At 38.8% G+C, this 21952-nt stretch overlaps 1 protein-coding gene across 1 annotated transcript in view; it reads left to right on the forward strand.

Moving 5' to 3' along the window:
* Window positions 1–3140: 3140 nt before the first annotated feature.
* The window catches only part of LOC124121654 (coiled-coil domain-containing protein 24-like), a 370739-nt gene continuing 351927 nt past the window's right edge, over window positions 3141–21952 (forward strand). Inside the window, exon 1 of the mRNA XM_046484687.1 lies at window positions 3141–3277. The gene's annotated coding sequence lies outside the window, so the exon portion shown is untranslated. The remainder of the gene's footprint in view (window positions 3278–21952) is intronic.

Below are 21952 nucleotides of genomic sequence, written 5' to 3' on the forward strand. Positions count from 1 at the left end.
TTATCTTGTGATATTGGAAGGCAATTAGTGAATCAATTAGACAGAATTCATTGATTGGTATAAATACTCATCTTTATACCAAATTACCTCCTGAGATGGTTTGCCTTCCTCTTTATTTCAGTGATTTTACATTGTGAAAGTAGATCCCTCAAAGGAATAAGGACGTAAAGAGACGTAATTTCTCGTAATTTGATTGGTCAATAACAGACATGTGACCATTTTCTCACACCTATAAATACGATGAGATCCATTCTGGGTCATTCTGACTTTGGCAGTCTAAAGGTCAGTTTCAATCAAAGGGCAGATAATTCAGCCCAAAAGTTCCCCTTGTCCTTATGTAATCATTTCTATAAATAGACTGCATTTTTGAACACAGACACAAATTGCTATCTGAGTAACTGTAAAGTTATTCAGATAAAGAAGTCATCCATATATATATATTTATAGCAGTAAACTACCATTATAGTTACAGGCAATAATTATTTTGCCCTGACACTGGTCCTTACAAATAAACCTTAAAGCTCAGAGGGATCTACTTATTTGGAAGCATTGTGTTGTCCATATAAGGCATTGTTATACCCACATGAATAAAAACTAATTATTCATTGGAAAGAAGTGTTTTGACTCTCAGTTACATCCAGACTTCGAGGTTTATCAGAAGTTCGGGTCCGGGCCGCTACATTATGTATTTACACTTACATACATATTTAACGTGGGTAATAAATAAAATACCACACTCATTCTCGTTAGATACCATTTTTACGAAACTCGTGAACTTTCTATGGTATCTGACCTCGCTTTCGCTCGGTCAGATACCATAGAAAGTCCACTCGTTTCGTAAAAGTGGTATCTAACGAGAATGAGTGTAGTATTCTCTATATACGTATATATACGTTCTAGTTTCTAGTCAAACGAATTTTACAAACGTGCATGTATTTATTAGTTTAGGGTAGTGTGATACGTTACCATGATGTCTAAAGTGATTAAATCAGATGGTACCAATCGGGGTTATAGCGAAAACTTACTTTGGAGATTTAACGTGCGCTTTCCGACTGATGCGTATTTCGCACACGGGCCCGGCCAGGCCATTTAATGTGTTTCCGAAAGGGGCGAAAGTGGTCTGTGCAACCCAAGAGGGGGGTTTTAGGGGTTGCTTATATAGAATTTGGGAATTTTGAGATTGGGATTGGGGAGGAGAATTAAGGGAGCTGGGTATGGTGGATGTTTGTTTGTTTATGTGATTTTGATTTGGTAGGTTATTGTGTTTTTAGATGCGTTTTATTAGTTCCGTTTTTATTAAGAATACGCCTAAGGCCTTGAAGTTTTCTAGTTTATTTTGTGGGTTTAGCATTGCTTCTAGAGTTAGAGCCTTGTTTAGATTGAGGGTGGTTTGTAATGCGGTTCGATGTGTTAGGTAGTGTGTGCAGTGGATGAGTGCCTGTTCTGGGGTTTCTGGTTGTTTGCAGTTTGGGCAGTTACCTGTAGTGTGTTTTTAAATTTTTTTTAGGTGGTTATTTAGGTTGGTGTGTCCTGTTTGGAGTTTAGTGATTACTCTGTCGATTTTTTTGGATGGATGGAGAATTTTTGGTTTGGTTAGTGGTTTGCTGAGCACTTTTTTGATTTGGCTATTTGAGTTTAGATATAGGTTATGCCATTTTTGTGTGATTTTTTGCTTGTTTACACTTTTAATTTCTGATTTTGAGATGGGTAAGTTTAAGCTTATTTCTGGGATTTTGAGGGATAGTTTAGCTGCTGGTTTTGGGTGTTGGCTGGTTGGGGAGTTTGGTTTGTTTTAGTTGGAGTAGTGTCTATTGTTTCCTCAGTAGTGGAGAAATCTTCGTCATCGGTTAGATTAGGTTTAGCTGATTGAGTTTCCATGGGGGAGGCATGTGATGTGGAGGATTGTGAAGGTGTTTGTGGGATGGGTGTAGCTGATGATTTCTTAGTGTTTGTGTTTTGTTGTTGTGCTTGCTTGTGGGAGAGTGTTGTTACCATATGGGCTGTAGGGTGCTTGGATGAGGGTCGTGTTGTGGTGGTCATTTTGAGGTTTGTTTTGCATGCGGGGGTTGATGTTTTGGCTATGTGAGATGTGGGAGGGTTCGTGGTTGGTTGAGTGGCTGCTTGTGTGTGTGAGGTGGGTGCGGTTTCTCGGTAGGGGGCCCAGACAGAGCTGTCGGTTATGGGTGTGGTGTTTGTTCGTGGGATGGTGTTTGGGTGTGGTGTAGGGAGGAGTGGTTTAGATGCAGGTGTAGCAAATTTTCGTGTTTGGATTTTAGCCGTGTCTATGTTTATGTGTTTGTTGGCCTGCTGGGTGAGTGTGTGTATGTATCGGCATTGGTTTGAAAGTGAAATGTGTGAAAACACTATAAGCTTTGAAGTTTTAAGTACCTTTACTCAATTTAAACTGAAACTGTATTTAAGAGGCCTAACATGGTGCTGTCAGATCACAATTATTAACAATGGCCTTTCGATGTGTTGCATGAGAGAAGAATGTCAGAAAACAACAACATGCTGTGATAACTGTGACCATGTAAATAAACCATATATATTACTACAAAAATCGTTCTTATCCTTATTAAAAATAGAGGTGCCGTTTTCGCCCGACACATAGTAGCCGTTTTCGCCAAATGCGGTGCCGTTTTCGCCAGAGAAATCGGTGACGTTTTGCTGGGGTGCCGTTTTAGCCTGCACCCTACCAATCGTCACCTTCCTAACCGTACAAATATGAAAAACAAAACAATGTCTTTAAATGTGTCAAATTGTATCTTGAATCAAATATATATGTACACATTCATAAACATGTTACAGTGCGAATTTCGAGGCTCAGAGAATAAAATACTCCTTTGCCGTTATTTGTTATGAAAACTGTGCCCCTGAATCCTGCGTTCGCTTTTCATTTTTTCTTATTCAGACAAAAAACATTTTGGAATTGTTATAATCTTGACTGGGATTTGTCTATCATTAGCCGCCCATTTCGTTTTGTCGTTCGGGAGCTTGAATACAGTATAGTTGAACTATACGCGGGTTCGCGCGTGTACAACAGGCGTGCCTCTCGATAAAATATAGCGCTGAGGATTGGTCTGAAAAAGGACAGCTTCTGACGCTGCAGAGCTTGGGTCAACACCGGAAGATTTAGGATACATTTTACCGGAAGTGCACAGTTGACCTGACACCGTAAAGTAAACAAAATGGTGGTGTTATGGAGTGCAATGCCTGTATCAGCGAAGCAGTTAGAAAATTTCAAATACATCAAACGAATTATTTCGCCTCTGTAAAGGTAAATATTACACTATATCGGCTTTTCCATTTCTTGCGTGTCCCCTATTCTCTTCGCAAAAACTATTTTCGTTGTAGGCCTATAATCAGAAAGGCGCGTTCACAAGCACAGTATGGAATCGCTAAACGGCAGATTTGAATTGCACCCTCCATTTTCAACGTATTACATAAATTATGGCGGCAATTTGCATGACATATAGGCAGGTTATATGAGCACAATTGGATTCACATGTATGTATCTACGAGTACCCTATTTTCGAACAGCCTTACATGATATTGATTTGTCTCATTAGAACGAGAGGCGTGACGTAATCAAAGCTGGCCACTTGAGATTCGGCCTGTCAACTTTGGGTTCATGTGAAGCACTGTCAGAACATTCTGTCGTCATTTAGAATTTTGGTGTCCGTGTCATGATGAAGAGGAAAAGTAAAATAGTGTGAACACTTAATTTGACAAATATTCATATTTTGTTAATCAGTATCAAACTTTCAATTATTTTACTGCCGGTCTGCAAAAATTATGTTGAGAACTGTGCGCCAAAACACGTCTGTTCAAACAAAAGTACAAACCAATCAGTTTTTCAAAAATAGGTGATGTCTCACGAGTGCAGAAGAAGTTTACAGATGAGGCAAAGGAGGTCACACCTTTTATCGAGGAGTTTTTTCTTACAGAATGTAGCTGAATTCTATTGTTGAAGACATCACCTACCACTACTGTTATAAAGCAGAATTTGAGTTTTGATTCATTCATCTCTAGAAATATCAGCAATGCCATCTTAAGTGTTCGAAAATAGGGTATGTCAGGATATAGTATAACTTTTTATACAGCCTGGTCACAATCAGGGGTCAAATTTTATGATGCATTTTTGTTGAAAAATCAAGTGCAATTAAAGCTCTAAGTGGTGTAAGAAAATAAAAGGTCTATCTAGCACTTTTATGCCTGAAAAGGGTTTTTCTTAATTTCAACCGGTTTTGTCTCAAACTCATCATAAACATCCCATGGGCTACTGACACTACAAATTGAAATATTGACAGTAGTGGGTGACCTCACCCAGATGAACACTACCAAGCTGACTGTCGTTCATTTCCCGATGAACGTCAGTATGTCATACAGAAAGACTTAAGGGGAACTCCTCAATGTCTAAAAATAACATTAAAATCATAAGGGACCACTGACGACATTGATTCAGTCTATGAAGGATGCAGGCTTTGAGGCCAGACAGATCATATATGATCATACAGATCAATGAAGCGTCAATTGGAAGCTATAAAAGAGAATGCTCGACTTATCAAAAAAAATCACTGTGCTCCACACTGTCATGTATTACTTCGGCAAATCCAACCGCGCCGCCTTAAGCGGTAATCCCCGTCGTCAGCAGCCGCAGTATGACTCAAATACACACCCAAAGTTCACAGAACGTTTATATCAATCCATTTTCAGCATTTGCCAAGTCTGGATTCCTTTCCAACGTTTTCTGGTTGCTCATTTCAAGTGAATGACATTTCCGTAGCCGCCATTTTCTACCATTTGTTAAAGCAAGGGATGCCACTCCAAATAGAATCTTTGGGACGGATGACATCACAACTGTCCGCGTTGATATTGTTTGCTTTAAATAATTAAAGTTTGATGTTTAATGGATAGTTTTGTTATGATTTATGCATCTGTTAGTGTAATGATTGATATTGTATTTGTTGATCAACAAATACAACTTCAATCCTTAAATGATATATTGATATATTTATAAGTCTATTGAAATAGACAGTATATTCAACAAAACAATGAGGGAAGGTATGTGTTTTATATGACTGGACAGAATAGGGCCAATTGCAAAGTAAACAGCCTTTTTTCCAATCTCATTAAAATCAGATCTAAGTTCTCGCTGCCGCTAAACAAAGATCTGAGGACATCCCATTTCGGGTCACGTCAGAACGACCTTTTGCGAACTTTGACCGACCACGGATATAGGCGATAATTTTGACCAAATCAGTCGTAACTGTCATTCGGAATACCTCATGTTGACGTTTTTGAGGTTGCATGATTAGAAAACACGTTCCAACTATCCCTTTCATGATCTTGTAAGCGATGCTTTGATTGGCCGGATGAAAGGTCGTTCTGACGTGACCCGTAATGGGATGTCCTCAGATCTTTGTTTAGCGATAACGTGAACTAAGATCTGTTTTAATGAGATTGCCTTTTTTCCTGTCTAAGAAAGCAGAATAAACTGAAAATAGCAGTTTCTCTTCTGAAAATACCCGGTGATCAATATCTAGTATGTTTTATCAAATCCTTTCAAAACTTCTAGAAAGTAGTATGTGACAAACTTGTAAACAAATAAGTGCAAAGATAAATATCTCGGCAACTGACTCACTTACCCTGTATTAAGGGCTACGGTCACTACTTTTTGCAAAGTGTCTAATGAGTAAACAGACAAACTGTAATAAGATAAAAACTAATGTCAATTGTCAGAAAGATTTTTTTCTAATGAAACTACTTCATAAAAAGCAGAATATAATTATTTAAAAATCTGGGGCCTACGGACACCTCTTATTGTAAAATGTCCCAAATATTCAAAACCAATTGAATAGGGTAAAGAAAAGAGTCATAATAGTGTAGGTTTACATATTACATGAAATATCTCTTTTAGTTAAGTTACTAACTGTACTATTCAGTCAAAATACCAGGTATTATATATTGGGGCTACTATGGATGACTATTGGTCTGGAAATCACTATTGCGAAAACTATTGACATTGAAAGGAACTATTGCTATAACTATTGATATTGCAAGCAACTATTGCAATAAATATCGATAGTTTTCAGTGTATCATTTTAGATGGATTTTATAGTTGAATTAAACCTTGGAAGTGAATTTTCCTTTGAATGTGATAACCATAACAACAAATGAAAAGTAAAGTTTGAGATATGACAGATTTGTTTTTTCTTTACCCTAATAATTTAAGAAAAAGAAACTTCCATATTACCATGTGTAAATAACTACCACTCATGATCCAAAGAAAAACAAATTTGAACAGCATCGATATTCCTAACTGAAATGGATACTATTGACCGGAAACTGATTTAACAATCGATTTATTGACTTTAAGTGCTTACCATTTATCGTGACACCTCCAGGGGCTATGCAGACTACAAGGCTGCAGACATTTGTGCTCCTATGGCACAGTTGTCTATGCATGGTAACTCAAGATTATAGAGTAGCGGCCAACCCTTAAAAAGAGGCCTGTTTAAGGAGTTGTCCCTCCCCACAGCAGAACAAAGCACAACCACATGCCTCTTCACAAGATGTCATTAATTCATTAGAAAATGCTGGTTGTGGTGGTTTCTTGTGGCAGACATGCAGTGATTTTGACACAAAAAGCTGTATACAGGTCAATGACTTGGACCCAAGAAAAGTAATAGGTCAGTGGCAAAAGTCAACAAGTCACTTAAACAAAGATTCCGCATGCAGTAAAATTTCGAAGTTAAATCAGTACTTTTAAAAAATCGGGCAAAGCTTCCGCACACCTGGCTACCCGCCAGGTCTGGGAGCAATACTGCCATCAACTTCACCCCCCCATCCGCCAGACACAAGGACAACTGTCACAAGCGTGCAATGTCTGACCTTTCCCCATGTTGAAATATATATTTTTTTTAAATAGCCTTGTACTTACTTACCTTTTGTTGAAAAACACATTGCAAACATGACATTATTTCAACACATATCCAGGGTTATGGGTTTTCGGACACTGAAGAAACAGTCATAGTTTTCTCGCTGATCACATGAACAACTGTAAGTGTAAAACTTCTCATTCACTTATTCATAAAGGACAACTTTATCTTAGAATCAAGCCATCATCTGAGTATTTATAATTTCTGTGTGACACCTACCGTTATGGTGCAAGTATTCGTGATTGAAAACGTATGATGTCCGAAAACCTATGATCCGACGATAATAGTATTGTGTCATGAATAATAATAAAGGCATAATTGATGCTGAAAGTTCTGATCGAAAACAGGCCAATCCGCGACGGTTCTCCGGAAACACAATATTTTCGGAGTATTTTTTTAAATCTTTGATCATATTTTTACGAGGAAGATGACTCTTTTCGAGGACCACTGTTTTAAAAAATGCGATTTTCAGCGTTTTTGCGGAGATTTCACATTGTTAGATCTAATTATTTACGTATTGAACAAATTGACCAGTCACCGAAGGGACTTCCCGCGCTACATGTATTTCGATTGCGAAAGTGTTATGTTGTCATTTAATAGTCAAATTGCCTCAAATATGACTTTAAATGAGTCAAGGTATGGCATTTATGATATGTGTATCCATTCTCTTGCAAATAAAGTTCGTTTCAAGGCGTCAATAGCGGTAATCTGACCGTGGTTGCTGTAAATAACGGTGAGTTGTGCGATCTACCGATCACTTCGCATACGATTTCGCCAAAATTATTATCCCCCGCCGCGCGAAAGCGCGAAGCGGGGGATATAGTATTCACGACCGTCCGTACGTATGTCCGTACGTCCGTCCGTACGTCCGTCCGTACGTCCCACCTGTTTATTGCCGCGATATCTCAAGAACTAAACACTGGATTGTCTTCATATTTGGAACTATGGTGTATATACAGACTCCGCAGACACCAGTCAGTTTTGGTGACCTTGATCCCATTTTCAAGGTCACAGCAGACAAATCTGCTTTTAGAGTTGGAAAACGGTGTTGCCGCGATATCTCAAGAACTAAACACTGGATTGTCTTCATATTTGGAATTATGGTGTATATACAGACTCCGCAGACACCAGTCGGTTTTGGTGACCTTGATCCCATTTTCAAGGTCACAGCAGACAAATCTGCTTTTAGAGTTGGAAAACGGTGTTGCCGCGATATCTCAAGAACTAAACACTGGATTGTCTTCATATTTGGAACTATGGTGTATATACAGACTCCGCAGACACCAGTCGGTTTTGGTGACCTTGATCCCATTTTAAAGGTCACAGCAGGCAAATCTGCTTTTGGAGTTGGAAAACGGTGTTGCCGCGATATCTCAAGAACTAAACACTGGATTGTCTTCATATTTGGAACTATGGTGTATATACAGACACCGCAGACACCAGTCGGTTTTGGTGACCTTGACCCCATTGTCAAGGTCACAGCAGGCAAATCTGCTTTTGGAGTTAGAAAACGGTGTTGCCGCGATATCTCAAGAACTAATCGCTGGATTGTCTTCATATTTGGAACTATAGTGTATATACAGACACCGCATACACCTGACAGATTTGGTGACCTTGACCCCATTTTCAAGGTCACAGCAGGCAAATCTGTTTTTGGAGTTGGAAAACGGTGTTGCCACAATATCTCAAGAACTAATCGCTGGATTGTCTTCATATTTGGTACTATGGTGTACAGGCGGGGGATATTTCGTCACTCTGTGACAAATACTTGTTATAATTATTGAATAAATTTTTTAATAAAATCTATAAGATATATTGCAAACATAAGTCCAGATAAACAATGAACACCTTTTTATAACCAGATATTATAATAATAGGATTAAATTGCGTACTTCAGTTCGGATTTGTTGACTGGTATTTCCGGTGTTACGTGATCGCGGTGATCAGTTGATTATGTTTTTTTGAGATGGGGGGAAAACATCGTGTCATTGGAAAACTTGAGTTTATTATAAACATAAGTAAATTTTGGGACCATGCTTTACCGTCCGCTATAACCGAGTAAGCGCTATTATTGACGGGCGCAATAGCGAGAGTACACTCACTGTATATGAGGCTGAAAGCTCGGATCGAAAACAGGACAATATGTGTACTGTACATTCTCTCGATTGGCACTAAACTTTATGAGAGCATTTCATCGGGCATTAAAATCGATACCCTGAGTGGAATAATCCCTACTATTTAATCATGAAATTATGACACATGTGACGGCTTGCTTAGCATTTCTATCGGTCAAAAGTCCAACAACTTTAACAAACCATCGGTCAAATAGAAATTTTATCGGTCTATGACCGGTGACCTTCGGCCATCTGAAACCCTGACATGTTGTTTGGTGGTAACATGCACATTTGTGTGTCAAAATTAAGCAAATCAAATAAATGTCTCTAAACAAGTCAGTTTGCATATTGTAATGCTCACTTTATAAACAAAATCAGTGTTCTGACTAGGAAACCTACGATAGACAAATAAACTATTAGCAAAATTCTTTAAGTTGAATCATGTGCCAAAATGTGTCAAAACCAGGAAAGAATCACTCAGTTTTCATTTTCAAATTATTACAGAACTAAAGCTAATATTTTTGTGTTTTCTCAATATACCACAGTATATATGGTTTGACGATAGTAGGTTTATTGTGCCGAGTGTTGAGTATACATCCACATGGTCAATGATATAAGGGAGATCACTCTCACATCCCTACAGGCATGCATAACATAGCTAGTAATGTCTAAGCGGTAGAGCACCTAACAATAGTCATATATAATATATATAACCCTACATCCCACTTTCTAGGAAAGATAATTGCAAAACTTGAAGCAATTGAAATAAAGTAAACATTAATGCATTCTACATGTTCTAGTTACAGGCAGATATATGCCTAACACATTTAAATGCATTTCAACACAGATATGCAATAAAGACTGCAAATAAATGATGATACTTTCTAAAGTGAAAATTAACATTTGACACTTTGAAGCATATGTATTATGCATAACATTATATTGAAAATAAAGCCTTAACACTTACTGTATGTTACTAGATCATTCTAGTTAAACAATACTCTTCCTAAGTGTTTTCTAAAATAGAACATTATTATGATCATTGCTATAACTCTGAGTAATAATAAACTTCAAAATTACTGATACAATGTCGCTGTTAAATGCTATTCAAATACAATGTAATATGCATTTCAAAGATCAAGTCTATTTGGTGGTTTTGAATGTCTACCACTTTTAATTTGAACACATGATGGACTGAGAGGATTAACTTTTGAGTTAGTATTCTCTTGTGACCACAGACTTGCACTTCCAGAACTGCTGTTGACAGTTGGTTGGATCACTTTGACACTTGTATCCTCTGTTCCTGGAATTAATTTGAGATCACATCTATTGCGCCTCACCTCCCCCTTTGGGTTGACACAATATATGACAGTGGGGTGTCGGCTTTACCAACCACTTTCGACTCAGACTGATGTACCCAAACACAATCACCAGGTTTGAGCTCAGACATTTGTTGCACATTATGATGATGATCATACTGATCTTTCATTATTAGCCTTTTCACAGATTCAGCTTGCTTTTCACATCCACATGTTTGGATTGTAGTTGTGTAGGATGACATGGTAAGCTTTCTTCCCATTAGAAGCTCACTTGGAGATAATCCACCAGATACAGGTGTTGACCTGTATTCCAACATTGCAAGATATGGAACATCAGCTTTAAGCAACATATTCTTGCATGACTGAACACCTCGCTCAGCCACTCCATTGCTCCTTGGATACAATGGGCTGGATGTGATGTGAGTAAAGTTGTACTGTTGAGCAAACTCACAGAAGTCCTGTGAAGAATATTGAGGTCCATTATCTGAGATAACTACCTCTGGTATCCCATGTCTAGAGAATCCAGATTTCAAACTGTTGATGATACTCTTTGATGTTGTAGAAGACAGTTTGATGACTTCTGTGTACCTTGAGAAGTAGTCAATCACAAGTATGTACATTACTGTGTTAATTTCAGACAGGTCTGTACCTACTCTCTGCCAAGGTCGATCAGGATTTGGTGTTGGTAGGAGAGGTTCAGTTGGATTTCTCTTGTACTTTGAACAGATTTTGCAGTATTCTACAACAGATTTGATTTCTGCACTCAATCGTGGCTACCCTTCAGCTGGCTTGCCCTCTCTGGACACTTTTGGATTCCTTGATGTCCTGCATGAATCTTTGAGATCGAAGGGTAGGAGGTGTTGCCAGTCTATTGCGTTTTAAAAACAGATCATTCACCATAGACAAATCATGTCTCACTTTGTACAGCTGCTTCTCCTCTGTTGACAGGGAATGGTATGCAGGCCATTTGTTCTGTAGGAATGTGGATATTCTGCCATACACTTTCTCTTGTTCTGAGGCTATTTCTGTTAACTTCTCATCAGGAGCTGGAAGAGTAGTATAGGTAATGGGGGTTCTGCCGCAACTCCACTGGAGCCGGATTCATATACCTATACTGCTACTACAGGTAGCATTTTTTATGCCAAAATGATTATGCGATTCAATGATAGTCATGAGTTGTATTAAACGAAACATCAATATTAATTAATAATGGATAAAATTTACTATAGCCCACGAGCATATTGGAAAGGTGTAGGAGCAATAAAAAAATTAGCCACCGTGGCTAAGGTATCTAAAGATGTGGCCAAGGATTGGTTAAAGAAACAAGCGATGTGGCAGATATATTTACCGGCACCGCGTTATATACCGAGGAAGAAGTTTGATTTTTTTTACAACGAATGAAGTTCATCAGGCTGACCTCTTGTTTCTTCCACACGATAAGGTAAAACCAGGGATGTGAAATCTCCGCGGAAACGCGGAAAATTGCGTTTTTTAAAACAGTAGTACTCGGAAAAAAACATCTTCCGCGTAAAAATTTAATAAAAATTATTAAAAAAAACACTCCGAAAAATATGATCTAAAACCGGACAATTGGCGCGGATTGTCCTGTTTTCGATCAGAGCTTTCACCAGCATAGGTTTTCGGACATCATACGTTTTCTGTCACGAATACTTGCACTATAACGTGGGGTGTGGCGTCACACAGAAATTGTTTTTTTCATCAAAAGGTAAGTACAAGGTAAGTTTTTTTCAATATGCTTCAACATGGGGAAAGGGTCAGACATTGCACGCTTGTGACAGTTGTCCTTGTGTCTGGGGGATGGGGGTTGAAGTTTATGGCAGTATTGCTCCCAGACCTGGCGGGTAGCCAGGTGCGCGAAAGCTATGCCAAATTTTATAAAAGTACTGGTTTAACTTCGAAATTTTACTGCATCTGCCATCTTGTTTATTTGACTTATTGACTTTGGCCATTGACTTATTACATTTCTTGGTGTGAATGTTGTCCAAACTGCACGAAATTCCTTAAAATGCAATCAAATGTTTTAAAATTTTCTGGGGGGGCATGCCCCCAGAACCCCCCTAGACTTTTCCTCTTTTTTCGGGAAAACCTGCTCACATCCCTGTAAAACGCAAAACGTATAAATACGCTTTAACAGTGGTGGATGTGGCTAGTCGATACAAAGAGGCTGAGCCATTAACCTCAAAAGAATCAACAGAGGTAGCTAGTGCACTGAGTCACACATATAAACGCGGACCGCTAAAATGGCCTAAGCTATTTCAAGTAGATCCCGGTCGCGAGTTTATGGGATCGATAACTAAACTGTTAACAAAGCACAATGTCAAAATCAGGTGTGGTGAAAGAGAGGCCCACCGCAGTCAAGCTATCGTTGAAAGATTTAACCGGACATTAGCGGAACATTTGTTTGGCTATCAGTATGGGATCGAAATAAAAATCCGAACGATTGAGATCAACCGAATGGGTGACACGATTATCAGCCGTTGTATCAGCGCTGAATAATGAAGTAACAAGATTAATCGGGAAGAAACCATCCGATGCGATTAAAATGAAATCCGTGACTTCTGAATCTTCAGCACCGAGGAGAGGCAAAGAACGAAAACTTCCGGATAGAGTAAGGGTAAGATATTTATACCAGGCCGGTGAACTCGAAGGAGGCCTACGTCGCGCAACCGATCCCATATGGTCCCTTAAGACGTATAACATTAGTCGATTGGTTACGAAAGAAGGAGAGCCTATTCTTTATTATCTTCAAGATGGACCGGGTAGGGCATTTGTACGAGAAGAGTTGTTCATAGTTCCCGACGGTACGGTATTACCACCATAACCATAAGCATAGGTAGTTACACCATCATTATCAATCCATCTCTTTGTATCTAAGGGGGATAATGATGTCTTCTTCATTCTTAATCCTTATATCCTATGATTGTAACTTCTTAAAGAGATATGCTTTTTTACAACATACTTCTTAACACCCTTAGCTTTTCTTATCTCCCTATTATCAGACTTCTTTATAGAATACATCTTAGGTCTTAATCCGACATACTCCGCTATAGGGGTCCCAGCACATTCATCCTTCATCTTACCTAATACCTTTTTATTTACTACGCTGTGCAGTGGATTATCTTTTGGGTAATCGCTCGTGTCGTACATATCTATTTTTTCTGCCATATCTTTATACACATCCTCGGTTTGTATTTCCATCAACAAAGAATCTGTGTCGGTATATAACACCTCGCATCTATCGCCGTATTGCTTCTTAAGTTCGTTGTAATAAAAGTCATACATTAAGTGTTTTGAAAAGTCGAGAATACTCATACCGACGTACACCGGTCTGTTGAATTTTATGTTACTCTTCTGCATATGCAACGCGTCTAAGTCGTTATCGAATATCTTGCTTCTGTTAAAAGCCGGACTGGCTATAAGTTTCCTGAGTCTTTCTTCCTCATTAGATCTGACTAATTTAACATCAACACGCTTCCTTAGATTCTCTATAGTTTTACCAAATACTGAGTTATTCATGAGCTTATACAGATTCTTTTCGAAATCGCTGGTAGCTATCTTTCTTAAATCTGTGTTCAACCTTATATAGGGCTCCATCCATGGGTTTTGATCAAACTTTAGAACTCTGTGTATTTTCTTAAGTTTCATACCTAACGATAGATACAACTGGAGATTTCTGTAGTGAACTATATAATTTGTCTTATCCATCAAATTTGGTACGAGTTTTTCTACGTTAGCTAACCTACTATTACCCATCAAGGAGCGTTGATATTCCGACATGCAATCTTTATTAACCATTAATCTTTCGGGAGCTAGCGGATAACTGTTATGATCTTTATGTAACGAACTTGGATATACCAAGTCAACTTCTAGTATGTACCCTTTATTCGCATCATTATTATGGATATCATTCTCATCGACCCACTCAAAACCACCCGTAGGTAAAGGTTGACTCATAGCCTATCCATACAAATTGTTGGCGTCGAGATACAATATAAGCGTGTCGGGTTTACTCAGATCGTATCCTTCCACTAATTTATTATTAGCCTTAGAATACCTTTTCTAGCCATCGATATACCACCTCTTAATCCTTTCTCAATAAACAAGTGCATATCGTAATCTGTGAGTAATTTTAGTTCTACGCCGGTCTTCTTCAACAATGCATCCCACGATAGTCCGGGACTGGAATAGTACCATGGCGGGTCCAAGCCGTATTGTTTTAAACATGTCTTTCTAAATATCTCGAATATATCGGCGAGTAACAGTACATCGGTTTTTAAGTACAGATCGTGATAATCGCCTAAATTCTTACAACCTAATTTATCCCAGACCGTCAGAGCGTGTTCATAATCGGCATGTGTTATTTTAGATTCTGTTAAGTTACTATAGAATGATTCGAGGGGTGGTAATTCAGTTTCTTCGAATCTAGACCAATCATCCATATATTTGTAAGGATATACACCTTTTCTCAGCAACAAATGACAAGTTATCTTATCGGTATATTGATTTGTTATCGCAAAGTCATCGGGATTGTTCGCATTAGCTAAATTGTCCAGGGAAGATAACAGAAACTGTACGGAGTCTATGAATCTAAGCCAATTACTTTGCTTTATTCTGGATTTCCCATCCTTGTCCCTATAATGTATAGGTTTAGTCAACGAGAACGATATGTATTTTTCCATATTGTTAGGAATGCACGTTAAACCGCCGTCAGTCTTTGAGATCTTGCATTATGAGATGTGAATCGTATCCCCTAAGGTTATGAAACACAACGGGGATGGGTATTGTTTGAGAATTCATTTTTAGTTTCAAGTTACACTCGTTATGAGCGGCCCCCGATAATTACCCGTGACGTGACAATGATCTCTTACGGAATCCCCATCCAGGGGTTTATTACAAACATGACAACTCGTTGACTTCTTATGGGCCCTCCAATCATCCCTCCTCATACACATGGGTTTCTTACACGATAAATTTTCCCTGATTATTCTCTCTTCATTTTGTAGATATTCTAGGAACTTTCCCGCTGCATCGGGACCTCTGTAAATCACGGGCGGGTTTGTTTTCCCATCATACCTTACAACTATACAGTGATTTTGACACAAAAAGCTGTATACAGGTCAATGACTTGGACTCAAGAAATGTAATAAGTCAGTGGCAAAAGTCAATAGGTCACTTAAACAAAGATGCCGGATGCAGTAAAATTTCGAAGTTAAATCAGTACTTTTAAAAAGTCGAGGATAGCTTCTGCACACCCAGCTACCCGCCAGGTCTGGGAGCAATACTGCCATCAACTTCACCCCCCATCCCCCAGACACAAGGACAACTGAGTCTCGATTGGCAAAATCGATGGCTCCAAAATAATCCTTACTATTTACTATTTAATCATGAAATTATGACACGTGTGATGCCTTGCTTAGCATTTCTATCGGTCAAAAGTCCGACAACTTAAACAAACCATCGGTCGAATAGAAAGTTTATCGGTCTATGACCGGTGACCGAGGGCCATCTGAAACCCTGCTATATATCCAAACCCACAAGGAATATGTTCTTGAGTTTTGTACGTAAAACTACTATCTTGATTATTATGGTTGGTATTTTCTATGGGTTTGATAAGCGCTTCGAAGTCGGCGTAAATTACGTACGGTACTGGCATTTGATTACAATAACGTTCAAATTTTAATATATTTTTTCCCTCTTTAGGCATATCGATCCTGATAGCATTCTGTCCAACACCTCTACAGTCTTCTTTATGCGCTTCTAATAGATCTTGTCTGCTGTACCCATGCAGGCATCTTTCGCAGAAATATTTCTTTTCCTTATGTTTTGTTTGATCGTATAATAGCCTGTTTAAACTCTTTATCCACGTATAATGATATTTACCATCTTTTTCGATCAGAAATGAATTGATTCTGGGGATATGTTCCGGAGCGGAGCTTATCCTGTGTACAACAATTCCTTTAGAATGTCCGAAAACATTAATAGCTAAATTATTTTGCTTTTCCACCTTATCAATTTGTGATATTGGTGTAGGTTCGTCTATACCATCGAAGTCGAGTCCAGCGTTTTGAGGATAGCTAGAAGGTCTATTTGCAATTTTAGAATCTACGGGGAACAATGCAGATCTTATCATCATTCTTAAACAGTCATCGGATTTATTTTTTACATTAATTATGGCTTTTTTCTTCTTATAATACGGGGGTAAATCCATATAAGAACCACCTTTGAAGGGCATATAATTTGCTATATCTAAATATAAACTATCGATTTTATCCACACCCCAACCGGAACCTCTATTAGTCCAACGTTCTAAAGTTTCCTGTATCCTCTGAATTGATGTATCTAATGATGCGTTTATAGTATCGGATTCGGTTATAACTTCTTGATTGCTACGGAAATATGGTTCGGTATATTCGGTGCTATCGTCTGTGTTACTTTTACTCAATAACATTTTAGTCGTCAGCTGGTATTTTATACTATGTAAATCATTTAACTCCTCGTTAATTTTACTCGATATGTCTAATTGGTTGTTTTCATATATCTAAATACGTATTCTCCCCAACCTATTCCTCTCATTGATGTAATCTCTCTTCCTAGCATAAATAATCTGGTTCCTGACCCTATCAGCACCGTGTTCCTTACATAAACAATAACGACCTTTGACCCCTATCCCGCATACAGAACATGTATAGTTTATGTTTCCGCGCCTGATGTAATAATTGTGTATGCCGCAGTAAATTTCAACACAGCGTCGGTTACATAGAGTCGTCTTACCCATGAGTGTAAATATGCAATTATTCATGGTTTTTACATCTATCATATCATTTGTCTAAATGCAAATCACATCTCCACTGGTGACTTATGCATAATTGTATAGCTGAAAATCAATACAGAAGTCAATCCCATAATCACAAATGTGACCTCGCGGTTCTTTTGAGCCTCTGACGGTGTATAAAACTGACTCATTGTTGGTCTCGGTATTGGGTCGAGTTTTTTCCCATAAACGAGGAAGTATTCGTGCATGGCAGATTCGACATCCTTAAACGTTTGAATTGAATGTCCTTCCTTAAGCAGTTTTTCATGAATAAAGTCTAATCTCTTCATTCTCTGCCGCGTATATTGTGACTGGACTGTTCTAAAGCATTGTTATGTCGTTTACGTTCCTTTTCAACTTTTTTAGCGTTTGATTCTCTCATACTAGAAAATAAAAAATTACTCCCCGAAAAAGCTAGAGCATTAACAGCTCCACCGACCATCATCGCAATTGTTGCCATAGTATATGAATATAAAATATTCAAATCTTTATATGAATATAATATATTCAAATGTTTAATTACTGCATTATGTCTTCCGGGATAAGCCCTTGTTTGATGAGCATATCCTTCGTTGCCATTGCTAATCCAATATCCAGAATCATCATACCTATATCATAACTATTAAAATCTAGCTTGGGAGGTGTGGCTTTAGTAATCATTTTAGCCATACGGGCATAGCCAATGGCCAAGCCGGTGACCACCGCTGAATGATACGTCGCGTTTACCAACATTTTACCGTCTGTAACTGGAGTAGTCATGCTTATTATAGCATTATATTGGGGCTTACCTCTAATTGAACTTGTTGTGGCGGCGGGGGTGACGTTTTCTCTTCTCCGGTCTTATAAAAGAACCATACAGCCGCTATACCAGCAACTATACCAGCAACTCCTACTAGTGCCCATGTTTTAATCGGATTAATATTTGAATTATTTATTAATTTTGCTTTCCTCGCCAGTCCTCCCTTTCTTCCTGCGGCTATTTTTTGGGGGTTCTTAGTAACTCTGGGTTTTAGTATTTTCTCATTCACATGTGGTGCATTCACATGTTGTATTTTCTCATTCACATCCTCATTCACTCGTTGTTCCGCAATCTGTTGTTCCTCGTTCACTTGTTGTTGTGTGTTCACAATCTGTTGTGGTGTCACCTGTTGAGTCTCCATTATTATTAAGTGGGCATGTATGTTTAAATTGACAATACCTAGCCGTTATTAAAGCCGTGGTGAACGGAGCTAAGAACATTCCGTATCTATGATAAAACTCACAGCTCACTGCACTTATAGCGTGTTCAATGAATGGGTCTTTCTCGAGAGATTCGCATAAATACATGCGATGTTCTGCCGGGATAGGGAGAAACGTACTAGCTACGACTGTGTATAGTTGTAATATAGAAGACCCTATCGTTTTAGTCATGGTAGCTCCCAGTCTAGACTCGTAACGCGCGTACAGTTTTTTAATCTCTTCGTCGGTCATGTTATCAATTTTTTCGATGGTATAATTTTCTCCCAAATATTGGGAACATTTTCCACCGGCTACCAAAGCCGCGAGTCCTTCTCTATGTTTATCTAAAGATTTATCTACATGTTGATCAGGCTCAGATTCTTTGAGCATTTGTTCGATGAGTTCGTCGCATTCCATAATGTAATACCTAAGGAGATATTTAAGTCTAACATAATATAATATGACGTATCCAATACAACCCGTAATAATGAACTGTTGCGAAAAATAATGATTTCGAACCACATTTTATGTCATATTAACCGCTAATGTTCAATTTGCTACATTTTGCTATAATTTTGCTACATTTTGCTACATTTTGCTATAATTTTGCTACATTTTGCTAAACAATTGCATAAGCAGCTGGTTGATCGGTTTTTAATACAGTGCTTCGTTGCCGATAACAGTTTTCTGACTTTATCTCGTTCGGGCTTGGTATAAATAACATCATTTTCGCGTAAACATTCCTCGAATGAATCTCGATCTTTGCAATGAAACAGTGCTACCCATTTGGTCTGCTCTCTCAGATCTTTCAGGACAGAGTTGTATTTTTGAGTAAGTACCCAAACGCTATGCTGAGTAAGACGACCGGAGAATGCTAAATACGAAAGCATATCTTTCTTTTTTGTGAGTTCTTTACTCGCGCTGCAGTCGTCTATTACGAAAAGGGTTGATTCTCCTTTGTATTTTTCGTGACATACTCGGAGGCAGTCTTGTAAACGATCGCCCGAATCGACTCTATGTACCCCGTTGTCATTCATTACCCAATCTCTCGATAAGTATGTTTTATTAACGCTTATAGTCGGGCACAGAATAATAATATGATCGAATACGTCCCGATAATGACTTTCTAAAATATCTAGAATAAAAGCTGTTTTTCCGCAGCCTGTTTGCCCGCATATGATAGCGCAGTGCGGATCTTTAGGTAAAAGATTATTAATAAATTGCTTGCACGAATCGTCCATTCTGTATATTAAGTTGCGCATCCATAATCACGTACAAATATATGTTTAATTTACCAGCCGCTTCCTGTAGCTTCGTTATCTGTATTGTGACACCCTCGCTAGCATTTTCTATTCTCCTCCCACTGCCGTGTAGTTGGTCATCGTCCGTTGCTCGCATGTCGAGCCATAGCGCGTACTTCGTGGTGAGGTATTCACCCATCGATACACTCCCGAGAGACAGATCTTTCACGACCGCGTTAACTTCCTGGGAACGTTTTATAGAAGGAAGTTTTTTAATCTCATCCCACTGGTGATACGCTAGTATTCCTTGGCTATATAGTTGATTAGGAACGCCCTCAATAGTCAATTCTACTTTTGTAATCTTGGGATTGTAGAACTTCTCGGTATTTCTTTTAAACGCATTGGAGGGGTCCTCGAACAACATTAAAATACCCTTCAACGACCTCGTGGGGACGTTTAGATTAATATTCCACATCGTATCTTTTTTGTCCCTCGTGATCTTTCAACGTCGCAGCATGCGATCGTACAAAATGGCTAAACTTCCCGTATAATGGTTACGAATTTGTCTGGCTAATTCGGGATCCGTTATCATATCATACTCCAGCGAGATATTGTTAATTGGATAGCTAGCATCTTCACCACCGGTTCTGATTACTCTACCGTAGTCATTAAAAGTGAGTTCGTATTCTAACCTATCGCCTAGGGATGCTTGATAAAAGGGCATGTGGGAATCTAGTAATTCAGAGTCTAGGGGAACATAGTATCGGTCACCTAATGCGTCAGCAAAGGCCTTATCTTTTACGATGGTATTAACACCATTTTCAGCGCCCACGCGCAGTCTCAATGTGTTCTTATTACAAATACCTTGGTACTGTAAGTTTTCCCGCTCTTTATCCGTTCTCCAGAGATCCATGTAGCAATAGTATACATCGCTATCGTCAATACTCAAAACCTCATTACCGCTAATTTTAATGGCGATTTTCTTAACGATAGCACGACCTATGTTCTGAACGGGCTCCCTGTTAACGTCGGTAGAAGTCAAACCAAACGTAAATGCTAGTCGGACAGTTCCCAGAACTAACACATCGTGGGCTCCGAGATTAGGAAAGCGAACCAGAAGCGTTTGATTCTGATCGATGGTACTAGGGTTATTAGTTATAGTTACAGACTGACGAATTGCTTTGACCCCTAATGGATCTCGAAGTCTACGTTGTGGGTTTAACTTGCGTCCGTATTGCGAAGACATTGTTATATTGAAAACATGTACCCTATGTTTAATAAATCTTGCTAATTTTGAACATAATGACTTAGATCTAAATACCTTTGATGACTTTGATAATCCAAACGAACAGGGTACTGATGAAACCAGCTTTACGAATCTTAAAGATGAACTTTTACAATCGTCCGTCAATGATTATTACGATGCCTTAAAAGTTGATAAAAATTATGTTACTTCAATAGGTATTGACTATTCAAAGTTTGAGATAGATAGTAAAGGAATATTGCGACTGCGTGGCGCTCCGGATATTGATCTTATGCATTCTTGTACTCGTAAGCCCCTAGCCTTGTCTACGATAGTCGGACGTCGTGGTGGTATCAACATTATTCGCAATGAATTAGGTTTTGTGGACTACTCACGACTTTCCGGGAAGACTACTAAGGTTCTTAGGACTATGCGTACTGAACTCAGTAACACAGATAATTTGGAGGCTTCCTCGATGGTGGCCTCGGACGGACTCGGAGGAATCTTAGCCACCATTGATGATCCCCCGTTTCAGGTATCACCATCCTTAGAGTCCAGTATTAGGGAATTACGAGGTCTTGACAAGGCAATGCGAACAATGCGGGGAGAACTCACCAATAATATGGCCAAGATATCCGAAATCGACAAGCATATAGTTTACGAGAAAACAAAACTTGAACAGGCGGGCGATGAATTCAGCAGACGCCGCGTAGCGGAAAGATTGCGTAACTTAGAAGACGAAAGATCGGCCCACCTCGAGGCTGCTTCCACTAATAAAGAGGCACTTCGTTCGCAAATCAGTCGTATTCGAGAAACTATCGATCGAGTCCTCAACGATTACACTACACTGGCCGATAAAATTAAAACATTGTTCAGAGAACAGGGAATAACAATTGCCAGTATTTTAACCGCGTTGGGATTTCTTATATCGACTTTGACTCTCGCGTTAACCGGTGGCACAGGTGGCGGTACAGGTGGATCACCGCCCACACCGCCTAGTGATAAAAATGGTATAAAAGAGTGGATAAAAAAGCATTTAACAGG

This window comes from Haliotis rufescens, unplaced genomic scaffold (genome assembly GCF_023055435.1).
Source record: "Haliotis rufescens isolate VD_foot unplaced genomic scaffold, xgHalRufe1.0.p SCAF_2, whole genome shotgun sequence".
Lineage (NCBI taxonomy): Eukaryota > Metazoa > Mollusca > Gastropoda > Lepetellida > Haliotidae > Haliotis > Haliotis rufescens.